Below are 11,273 nucleotides of genomic sequence, written 5' to 3'. Positions count from 1 at the left end.
CGTGTCACACGTTACGTTGAAAGTCGTACCATGCGTGACTGTACCACCAAATGAATAATCTGAATCAGGTACAGCACTCACATCGCAATTTTCTGTAGAAAACAAATATTATATTAAATGTAAAGTTTAATGTTTAAATCAGGAAAGTATTTCTAAATGTTCTTTGAATTTGATTGTCAGTGTCACATAAATATCTTTCACGAAACGTTTTTTTTTAGTTGCTGTTATGGATGGTGAATACTTGAAGTACCTGTGAAATAAGTGTTATGTCCGTTTTAAAATGTTTTAACTGTATTTTGATATCTAGTCCACATGCTGATTATTTTGGAAATTTCAGATGGTAGGTGCTTAAAGCCCCACTGTCCTACTTGTAGGTACTTGCTCCCTTTATATAGAAAACTTCCCCAATCGGTGCCTGTTGGTCCCCCATGATCCTCTTTTTATTATGTTAGTTGAGAGCTGAGTTAATGAGTGAGCCACCTTTCAGTGACCTCGCTGTGTGGTCTAATCCCCTCTGGCCCAGTAGTATTGACGGTCTTTAAAGTACAGTCATGTACTCTATGAAGCCCCTCCCCTTCCCACCTCACCCAGCTAAAACATATCATCTAAGTTATATTTGAAGAAAAGAAATCTATAAAATGTGTGTGTCAGACGCAAATTTCGTTCCCACATCTCTGCCGATAAATGTTATAAATCATAAAACACATTCCAAAAGGCTTTCTAAAAATTGACTCCTGCAAATACAACAATGAAGTGAACACCATTTTCTATTGAATGGACCATCCTTTTTAAATGTGTGAACTAACTTAATACATGAATGACTAAAAATACCGAGAAAAAATATGATGCAAGCGCATTCACATTTCTTTTTGAAACTAATTAAATGTATATCATGATGGTGGTGTTAAAACAAAGTTGTGTTAAAGGAGAAGAAGAAGAAAATCTTACCGTAGCAGGTTGGTTTGCTCGAGGGATCATAGACTCCACTGCGGCATGTTGCTGTGGATACCCCGACCAAGGTATAGTTCGTGTTACATTCATAAACGAGAACCTCGCCGTTACTAAAAGAATCTTGATCTGGACTGACGCCTCCATTGGTCAGAGTGGGTTTGGCACAGTTGGCTGTTATGTAAAAAAGATTGGAATATAATAACGATAATAATAATAATGATTATAATAATGATATTAATAATACAAAAATAACAGTACTGAAAATGATAATAGTGATAATGGTAATAACAATACTAATGTTAATAAATTTAACAGCAACAACAACAACAATAATGCAGATTAATGTCGTGCCAAAGGACATGCCGCGGTGGAATTGAAACATCAAACCATGTGATCCACAGTCGGCTCACTGACGTATCCACTAGAACATGAAATCTCTCATATAGTAAGAAATATTGTCCTGGAATGCTTTTGACTGTATTTGGCAGTGTCTTGAAAAAATTATTTTCAAATTGTCATATTTTGTCAAATTTTCTTGTAAGATGTCCTCTAGTTCATGACTTTTTATTTTGTTTATATAGGTTTTATTTCCACATTAACTGCATATGAAAAGAATTTACAACTTAACGCATATACAAGGTAACAAAACATCAATTTATTCGACAGTTGGTGGTATTAAAGCAATATAAACGATTTTACGCAAGTCATTAAAATAGTTCAAAGGATGCTTACTTAATCTACAATAATGAGGAGGAAACCTCAGAAGCATTATGCTAAATTTGTTACATAATTATAAAAAAACTAAAGAAAGACCATCAAAAAGACTTAACAGTGATGAGTACGAAGATTGAGGTTTCTCCAGACATGCTAGAGGGTGCCATGTATTTAGCAGTTCGGTTGTGCTCTAAAAAGATACAGAGTGACACAGAACTTACATTCGCAAGTGGGTACAGTGGACGGATTCCAGACCCCACCCGATTCGCAGACCGCTTCGCATGGGCCTCCCAACGTATACCCGTCGTCGCAGGCGTATGTGATTCGGGTATATAGGTCATATGTAGGAGTATCAGGAGTGATACTGCCGTTTGTTGGTACCGTAGGTTGGGTGCATGTAGTCACACCTACAACGACAAATATGTCAAAAGTGCGTAGTAGAGGACCAGTGTGTTTGATATTAATATAGATGTTAATATTATTATTATTATTATTATTATCATCATCATCAATATTATTATTATAATTATTATTATCATCATCATCATGTTCATCACCATACATATAGATACCCCCCCCCCTCCAAAAAAAAAAGAAAAACCAAAACCCAATTATAATCGTAATATGGCACTCACATACGCCTACTGTCACAACAAGGTGATGTTATATTAAAACAAATCATATCATAAAATCCCAACCACACATTAGTAACAACAGCATGAATTCAAAACAAAAATAAAACAATACCTGTGTAGACGGCCTTTGATTTTGTTGTTAAAATACCTAAGAATGTCTGCCCAGGTATTTTATCATTTTTGTTTTGAATTGATACTTTTGTAACTGTTGTGTGGTAATTATTTTACGACATGATTTAATTTTGAAAGTACGTGCCATTTTGGGTATTATAGTATATAGATAAATAAATATGAATAAATTCTCAAGCCACAAGGAAATTTTTAGTTTTCTTTGAAGGTGTCACTGTACGACACCCTTTAACAATAACTTCTCCCGACCATTTTTGAATTTTCCCAACCGTTTCCATAAAAATAAAACAGGCTTTTAAACATCTATCAACACTTAAATGTTTGTAATGGCAAAAAGAGCAAATTCTTAATTCGAATTCACCTAAAACGTAATTTAATTGTAATAATATAGTCAAAACAATTTAGGAATCGATTAGACCAGTTTTTCCCAATTTTTTTTTTTTATTATGGACTGTTTTCACTCAAACTTTAAGATCATCTTTAATAATGCATCTTCTATTGAAGTCACTACCTCAGCACCATTTCTCTCATCTAAACAATGTTATCTAGTCCCTTTACGGTGGGGGAAAATCCCCATCGGTACCATTTACTTCCTTTTTATTCGGGGGGGGGGGGTGATGTTATTATTGTAAACAAATATATACTGCATGTTTTGTAAACATAATGTGTTATGAATATTTTTTTCCAAATTGTTATTATTGCTAATTTTACAATTCATAACTTTCTCATTGTTAATCGGGTTTTACTTCAACTTTTACCTAACCTCCTCTCCATCGTTCCTGCTTCTTTTAAAAGCAGCTAAATATCAAGATGGAGATCTTCTCCATAAGTCCTGAAACTCCGTAGAAGACAATGAAGCTAGGTGTAGCTATCATGTCCATTTAAAAAAAAAAAGGGGGGGGGGTGTAATAATTCCTACCTTCACATGTCGGTGCGAACCCAAATAGCCAGGTCCCACCGTTGCAAGTGTTGTAAGGTGGTCCCCTCAGATCACCAGTACAGGTATAGGTCACTCCAGATCCACTGGTATAGCATGGATATATTGGGGTTATGCCACCTCCAGAACCCAGGACCGGTGATAAGCCATTGGTACCGTTGTAACAACAATCTAAATGAAAAAAGGAGAACCATGAATTATCTGAAACACTTAACGGTTTCTAAATTATATGTAAATGCATTATTAAAAAGAAAAAAACACATTTTAAATCTGATTTGGAGTGATTTTTATCTCCACCGACCTCTTTTCATTTAACATGCTTGACATATTTATACAAATATTAATAAATCTATCGTGATACATGTATAATGTCATTGTTGGTTCAATACAAGCCTGATTGTAAGGTTCATAAATAGATAACAGAAGCTAATTCTTCTTTTTTATTTTAATTTTTTTTATTTTTATTTTTTTAATAGTAGAATGGTATATTTCAAACCTGTTCCTGAGCACGTCGATCCATCGCCTTTATTGAAAAGAAGTAGAAATAAAAGAAATAAGATAAAATGTATTGTTTGGATAATTTGGAATTCACAGTTATTTCGAAAACGACAATGGTCTGAACACATCTTGCCTGTTTCTGTCGACAAATGGTACAACAAGTGAACGCCACATTCGAATTTTGTCAGTCATAATATTCAAGTCCAGTGATTTTATTCTTATAAGTAACAAAGCATCAAAAAATGCACTTGCAATCAAACTTAGTTGTGATTCAAAGTATGAGCTGAAAATGGGCTTATAATGAATGATAAAAAAAAATTAGCTTAGGAGAGTGCATACATCGAATTCCTTTTTTTCCCAAAATAGACAGAACACAGAGCTTCGTAAGAACTGTTTAAAGAGCGGGATTTCGATCGTTGTGAATGCCTTCTGTTATGCATTTCCCTTTTTTTTCACTATAACTTTTTGATAAATCTTCTACCATAGAATTTCATTTGGTGGGTGGTTGATGTAGATTAAAAAGACACGTGTCTTGTTCAATACCACGCATTATTATCTGTATAAGACTTCCAAGTGTTACAATAAATCAGTGTATTTAATATCTTTAGTACAGAACCCGGATGACTGATTAATATTGTTTACGTATTGCTCAGTCATCCGGGAACTTCAACCATCGATATCGATATCACACGAAAACAAAGCAATATTTACCGAGGTAATTCAAATTTTGTTATTTCGCTAGTCAGCCTGATGTAGATATAATACAAATAATAATATTGTATGGCGTTGTTTTCGTGCATATGTAAATGTTTCTTCGGACTCGTCCAATACTGTTATAGCTCGAGCCATATATTATTGTTTCACACTCAAAGCCATCCATATTCAATATATTAGTCTTTTATCTTCAATTAGTCCGGGGGTTATTAAAAACAATACAAAATCTAGTTGAAACAAAAAGAAAAATCGAAAATAATATCGCTAGTGACATTCGTTTGTCTCGCAATGTATGGTCAACAAGGGATCTAAAAAAATCACGACGTTTCGTGTGCCGCTGCTGCACTTCGTCAGGTGATAAAATATATTGTATACAGGTGATTACATTATGTTATCACTTGACGAAGTGTAGCAGCGGCACACGTAACGCCATGATTTTTTTTATCCACTGTTGACCATACATTGCGAGACAAACAAATGTCACTAGCGATATTTTTTTCCATATTATATTCGCAATGAGTAATATATTTAGCATTAAAAAGAAAAATCATTGACAAAATATTCAGTAACTTTTAACGAGATGACTGTAGCTTCATTTTCACATCTTAATGTCCCTAGCAAGAGCAGGACGAAACCCTTAATCAAATCAAACACATGGTTACTTGACGCAGATTAAGCTGATCAATTGAATGGCTATCAAGTACAGTAAACAAGTCTAGACCTATATCTTTTCACCTTAGATCTCCAATATCAAAATAAAACAATAATAGTTGGTTGTTCCACTCATGTACCATGAGTTCTGAAAGGGGCGACCATTTTCATACTTACTGTTTGTGCAATCACCGTTTACATCTGAAACGAAAAGATAAAAACAGACAAATCAATTATAAAAGACCTATTCCCGACATAGACGACTAGTACTTTAAAAATATGATATAAAACAAAGAACTATCTCTCTACTTGAACTCATTACAACAAAGAGATGAAAACGAAAATAATAATAATAATAGCTCACATTTATAATGCGCCTAATACTTTGTTTCTAGGCGCGGAACATATTATTACCCCGGTCATCGGATTCAGGCTTACCGGCAACACAATGTTTGCACATTTTCCACTCCCTGGGGAGCATTCCAGCCAGTCGCCATTTTACAAGCGCCATTGCTAATCAAACAACAACTCATAACTGTCATCTAAAAATCATAATAGACATAATATTTTACAAGTAGATTTTGTTTCAACGTTTAATAAATATATTTAAATACCTCACTTAAGAAATTCAGCCATCTGCAGTCATGGTTTTAACCATTCCCGTAAATAAACAAAAAATGCCAAACCCATGCAATAGTTCTAGAGTAAAATCCCGGCAAAATTCCAGGTAGCATGGTTACCGGGAAAATAGTTCAGTCTTGGTGAAATACCCATAGGTTCACATGTAAAAAAATGGTTTGAGCGATCGCGGATACCGTACGTGTGCGAAGAATTGGTCGGTATTTTTAATACGGCAATCTCGAAGGCAAAAATGGCTGAAGAAACTCTCCCAAGATTTCAACTTCTTGATAATGATCAAATGCAAGACTTGCTGACAGCAAGAACACCAAAAAGGGTACGTGTAATTCTCCATTAATTTTTTTCAAAATAGATCTAGTAGGTCTAGGCCTAGATTCTAGTAGTGCTAAAATCCTTCCCGTAGAGATTACATACATCCCTATGCATTGGCCATTGCGCACTCATGCTAAATTGGTCGATGTCTTAATTACCAGATATACTAATATTGCTCGTGATCCTGAAGGTGAATCTCAATAAGTGAGGTGTCATATGAAAGCCCAGGTTTTTCTCCATATTCCCGACAGAGCCGGCCCACCCCCCAAATTGTAAAAAAAATCTTGCTTAGACTAGAATCTAGATCTAGTCTACTGTCAAAGATAAACTCATAAAAAACAACCGTGTAGATAAACTAGAGAAAGGCCAAGGTGGTGTCATAAGTTGACCCTTTTTTTCGGCATATAAAAGTATTAATGACTGCTTTAATATTCTAGAAATTGTTTTTTTTTATACGCTCTCGGATAGGTTACAATTGTGCTATTGCCCGAGGCGTAAAAAAACAACTATTTTTCTCAAAGCAGTCATTAATACTATACTATTAATCAGGGGCGTAAATCCGTACCGAGGAGTGGGGGGGGGGGGGGATGATCGGCGATAGCCATCACATACTAGCACGAGCACACGCCCACACTAATTTACGCAAGCGCGCGCGATCGCGCACGCACAAACACACAACACACACACACACACACACACACGCATACATACCCAAACACATGTACATAAATGTATACATGCATACATACATGCACGCACATGCCAAATTTGACAACCATAAAGTAAAAGAATTGGACATATTTCGAAATACTGACAGCTGCAAACTGTAGTGTTTTATTATAATGAACTTGAAATAAGACGACACACTTTCAAGTTGTAACATAAAGATTGAGTATTTTGTCAGGAAGATGCGAACTCATTATTTTGAGTCCCTTCTCTTAGAAAATGATGTATAATGGTCAGGGGCGTCGCTAGATCTTTCTTAGTGGGGGGGGGGGGGGTGTAGAGGGCAACGATTACCGACAAAACTAGCCCCCAATTACCGACAAAATTAAATGTCCCAATATTTACAAATTTAAGCCTATATACCCGGGGCCGAGGCTAAATTGTTTTGGGGACTATACACCGGGTCCCAGGACTTTACACCGGGGCAGTCATCTTTTCTGATTCTTTGAGTTCACTCCAGGCCATAGAATCTCGTAAAGACGAATCTTTCATTCTTGAAATTTTAACCCTGTGTAGTCAACTAAAATACAAGGGCACCCAGGTCTATTTCGAATGGATTCCCAGTCATTGTGGTCTACAACACAATGAGATAACAGATAAGTTTGCTAAAGCAGGACTAAATAAAAATATAGAAATCAACAACGCTCTTACCAGAGCAGAATCAAATCATGTTATAAAGAAATACTACATAGAGATATGGCAAAAAAGATGGAATGAAACATCATCCCCCCTACGGGAAACGCAAACTCTAGTATCAAAAACATTTGTGTGTTACCTGAACAACAGATATCATGAAACTATTCTTCATCGCCTAAGAATGGGAAACTTAGGTTTAAATAATAATCTTTTTGAGTTGAATCAACATGAGACAGGACATTGTCCAAACTGTGAGCACCAAAAAGAAACAGTTAAACATTTTTTATGTAAGTGCCCACTCTTTCTTATAGAGAGAGCCATGCTTATAACAGAATCTGGAATAGAAAACGAAGAATTAATCCCAATACTCCTGAAATCAACAGATATTAATCACCAACAGGCTCTGGTTAACTTCGTAGTTAGATCTAAAAGGGTACAACTGTACCCCTACTAACCACCTTGCACCGCACATAATTATTTGAGCCCAATAATGTTTCGCTTTTTATAGTGAGTATACATGTACATGAAGAAGAAAAGTGAGAAAGAAGAAAAAAAAAAGAAAAAAAGAAATTAGAAGAGAGAACTGTCTATATTAACGTTTAAAATCTTCATGTATCATGATCTGTTTTTTTTATTTTTTGGTTTTCGGTCAAAATTTTGAAGAAACACGATGGAGACGACTAGACATATTGGTGGACGTCGGAGGGCCTAGGCTCAGCATTAGGCTGAGTTGAGAAGCTTGTCACTACGTACCGTGTCCGAGTTGGTCCTTGGGCGTCCTATATAGCCGATAAGCCTTTTGCTCGCCAGCCACTGAATTCTTCATCATTAAATAAAAGTTTAGCTTTTAAAAATCCAATTTATCCAAATCTATATATAAAAAAAAGTAAATCTAATTTTAAAGGAATAAAAATCCTGAGAGAAGAGGCGTAAATATTCACTTCTGAATGAAAAACGCCTATAAATTAAAACAACAACAACAACAACTATCTATAGTATTTGCGTATGCGCAAATGGTCATTTTCCTCGACGACATAAATATACGAATTATTTTATTTTACTTAGTCAGCATCATAGCTATATATTTTAATTCAGGCGCGGAGCTAGGATCTCATTTTATGGAGGAGCGGTAGTGAGCAGGCGAATCACTCAAAGAGCGCGCGAAGCGCGCTCATAAGGGAGTGTGGGTGATAGGCTTACCGCGCGAAGCGCGGAAGCTTAGACGTTTCCTTAAATTATTAGAAAAAGAAGACGATTTATTGTACCGTTCTCGACTGTTAACCCTTGTCTGAATTAATTTACCCCCCCCCCCTCCCGCGCGAAGCGCGAAAGCTTTGGCGTTTCATTAAATTATTATAAAAAGAAGACGATTTGCTATACCGTTCTCGACTGTTAAACCTTGTCCGAATTCAGTTCCCCCCGGCCCTCCCCCCCTCCCGTGCGGAAGTTTTGGCGTTTCATTATTAGAGAAAGAAGACAATTCGTTGAACCGTGCTCGACTCTTAATACTTGTATGAATTCAGTTTCTCCCTCTCTCTCCCGCGCGAAGCGCGGAAGCTTTCGCATTTCATTAAATTATTAGAAAAAGTAGACGATTTGTTAAACCGTGCTGGACTCTTAATCTGTGTCTGAATTCAGTTTCCCCCTCTCGCGCTAAGCGCGGAAGCCTTGACGTTTCCTTAAATTATTAGAGAAAGCAGACGATTGGGTGTTCTGTTCTCGACTCTTAATCCTTGTCTGAATTCAGTTTCCCCCTTTCCGCGCGAAGCGCGAAAAGCTTAGATGTTTGATTTAATTATTATAGAAAGAAGACGATTCGTTGCACCGTTTTCGACTCTTATTAAGCCCTATTTATCTGAATTCAATTCAACTCATTCAATATAAACAACAAATTAATTCATTCATAGACCTACACAAACATCAAATGCATTGCAGCCCTTAAATATCATCCCCTCGTCCCTTAAGTTTTAGGTGTGAACAAATGACAGCCACCGAGTAGGACTTAAGCAATGCAACAGTTACCTTTTTATTTATCACTCTCAATCAGATGCGTTCACAGTTTTCACACCTCTTAACAAATGTTTCTGGAATTCATATAATGAATTCTTTAATTTCCTCAGCCAAATCCTTTCTCAAATATAAAAATAATAAGATTGTGTACAGGCTTACCTTGAAATAACTGAAGAGACAAACGGCCACTGTAAGTCTTGAACACGCTAGGTCTGGAACTTCAGTCTTCATCTACCCCCCCACACACACACACACACACACGGAGGGACCGCATGCGCGTTCCTAAAATCTCCAGGAAAGGGGTACTTTTTCGCGCGACAAAATCCAGCCCGAGAATTGTAAAAAAGGGGGTGTATTTGACTTTTCAGCCGGATATTTCTTTAAAAAGGAGGTGGGTTTTTTTCTCTCTCTCCTTGGACTCCTGAGAAATGTGAAAAGGGGGTTCTAAAATATCTTGAATATCGTAGAAAAATTGATCAAATCCCGGGATCAAATTCCTGAAATTCCTGCTAGCTTTGAAAGCTCATTCAGGATTATTTCATTTTGAAAAGTAAAAACATTGGCCCCCAGTCCCCCTCGATCGACTAGAGCTCACCTGAAATTGGGGGGGGGGGGGGGGGGGTAGGTGTGGTGGTACATTTAGCAGTGTTCCGGATTTGGGGGGGGGGGGTCTCCAAGAAAGGGGGATTCAGAAATGTTTGCAGTCCTGAGATAGGGGGGGGGGGGGGTGCTTTCAAAGGGAGGGAACGAGCATACGCGTAACATAAATAACACTGAGTGGGGGGGGGGGGGGGGGGAGCCGGGCATCTACTTTACATGATTGCACTTTTTAAGCGCTCGCGCGCTGGCGCACTTTACGTCTAGGCTATAATACCTTGCAAAATAACTTATTAAAAATTATTCTGAAGTTTATGAAGTGCTTTATTCGCGCACGTCGCGCAACTACTCTTAATGATCGTGACATACTGCATACGTGTAGGCTATATATACAGTTATACATACATACAAAAATAACTAATTTCTCATGCATTATGCTGAAATTGAAACAATCTCCTTTTTTTTCTTTCTTCTTCTTCCTTTTTTTTCTCTCGTTTTTTTGTAATCTCAGGGGGGTGGGATGTTTGTACAGGCCACCCCCCCCCCCTCCCTACCAATTTTGTATTGCATTTGAGCAATGAATGCTCTATTAAAACAAAAAGATAACTGTGTTTTGTAAAGTAAACAGAGATGAAAATTATGTTAGGAGTAAACTGTAAAGTCGAATGAAATTGCGCGTAATTTTCATAGATTTTAATTATATATTACGTTTTTAAAGAAAAATACTAAAGATCGGGAAAGATAGCGTCTACTGCCAGCAAGAAGGCCGAACGTAGTGCCTTTGGCAGTAACTGGCTTCTTGTTCGAAACCAACAATTTACAATCACGAGTTATTACTTACTACGAATCAATCCAAGGCTGAGAAGGAGGGTAAGTCCAAATATAAACTGAAACTTCTCCATAATCCTTACGATCTTCTTCTATTCCATGAACTAAATTGTTATTTCACAGAGCTCACAAAACACATGAATTCGCAGTTTTGCTGGTTCTGCTAAGCGCTGTTTTCAAAACAAAATGGCCGCCTAAATTTAGATCACCGACTCCGTTTTTTTGAGTAGTAGATATGATTTTACAAAACGTTGATGATTAACTACTGTCAACAATAACTTGCACGGAGGGCATGA

General features: G+C 36.9%; 2 long non-coding RNA genes across 2 annotated transcripts; both read right to left on the bottom strand.

Moving 5' to 3' along the window:
• Nucleotides 1–4: 4 nt before the first annotated feature.
• LOC105445637 lies at nt 5–2,082 on the bottom strand. The gene is made up of 3 exons (XR_004062510.1): nt 1,887–2,082; nt 949–1,122; nt 5–92 (listed from the first exon to the last, which is right to left on the bottom strand). It is a non-coding gene; the product is annotated as an uncharacterized LOC105445637 (long non-coding RNA).
• A 1,263-nt stretch (nt 2,083–3,345) lies between these two features.
• Nucleotides 3,346–5,432, bottom strand: LOC115920575. The gene is made up of 3 exons (XR_004062409.1): nt 5,407–5,432; nt 3,863–3,889; nt 3,346–3,537 (listed from the first exon to the last, which is right to left on the bottom strand). It is a non-coding gene; the product is annotated as an uncharacterized LOC115920575 (long non-coding RNA).
• Nucleotides 5,433–11,273: the final 5,841 nt, after the last annotated feature.

Source organism: Strongylocentrotus purpuratus, unplaced genomic scaffold, assembly GCF_000002235.5.
Source record: "Strongylocentrotus purpuratus isolate Spur 01 unplaced genomic scaffold, Spur_5.0 spur5_scaffold_9, whole genome shotgun sequence".
In the NCBI taxonomy this organism is placed as follows: Eukaryota; Metazoa; Echinodermata; class Echinoidea; order Camarodonta; family Strongylocentrotidae; genus Strongylocentrotus; species Strongylocentrotus purpuratus.
Note: the sequence above shows the minus strand (reverse complement) of the source record. Positions and strands in the feature narration are given on the sequence as shown.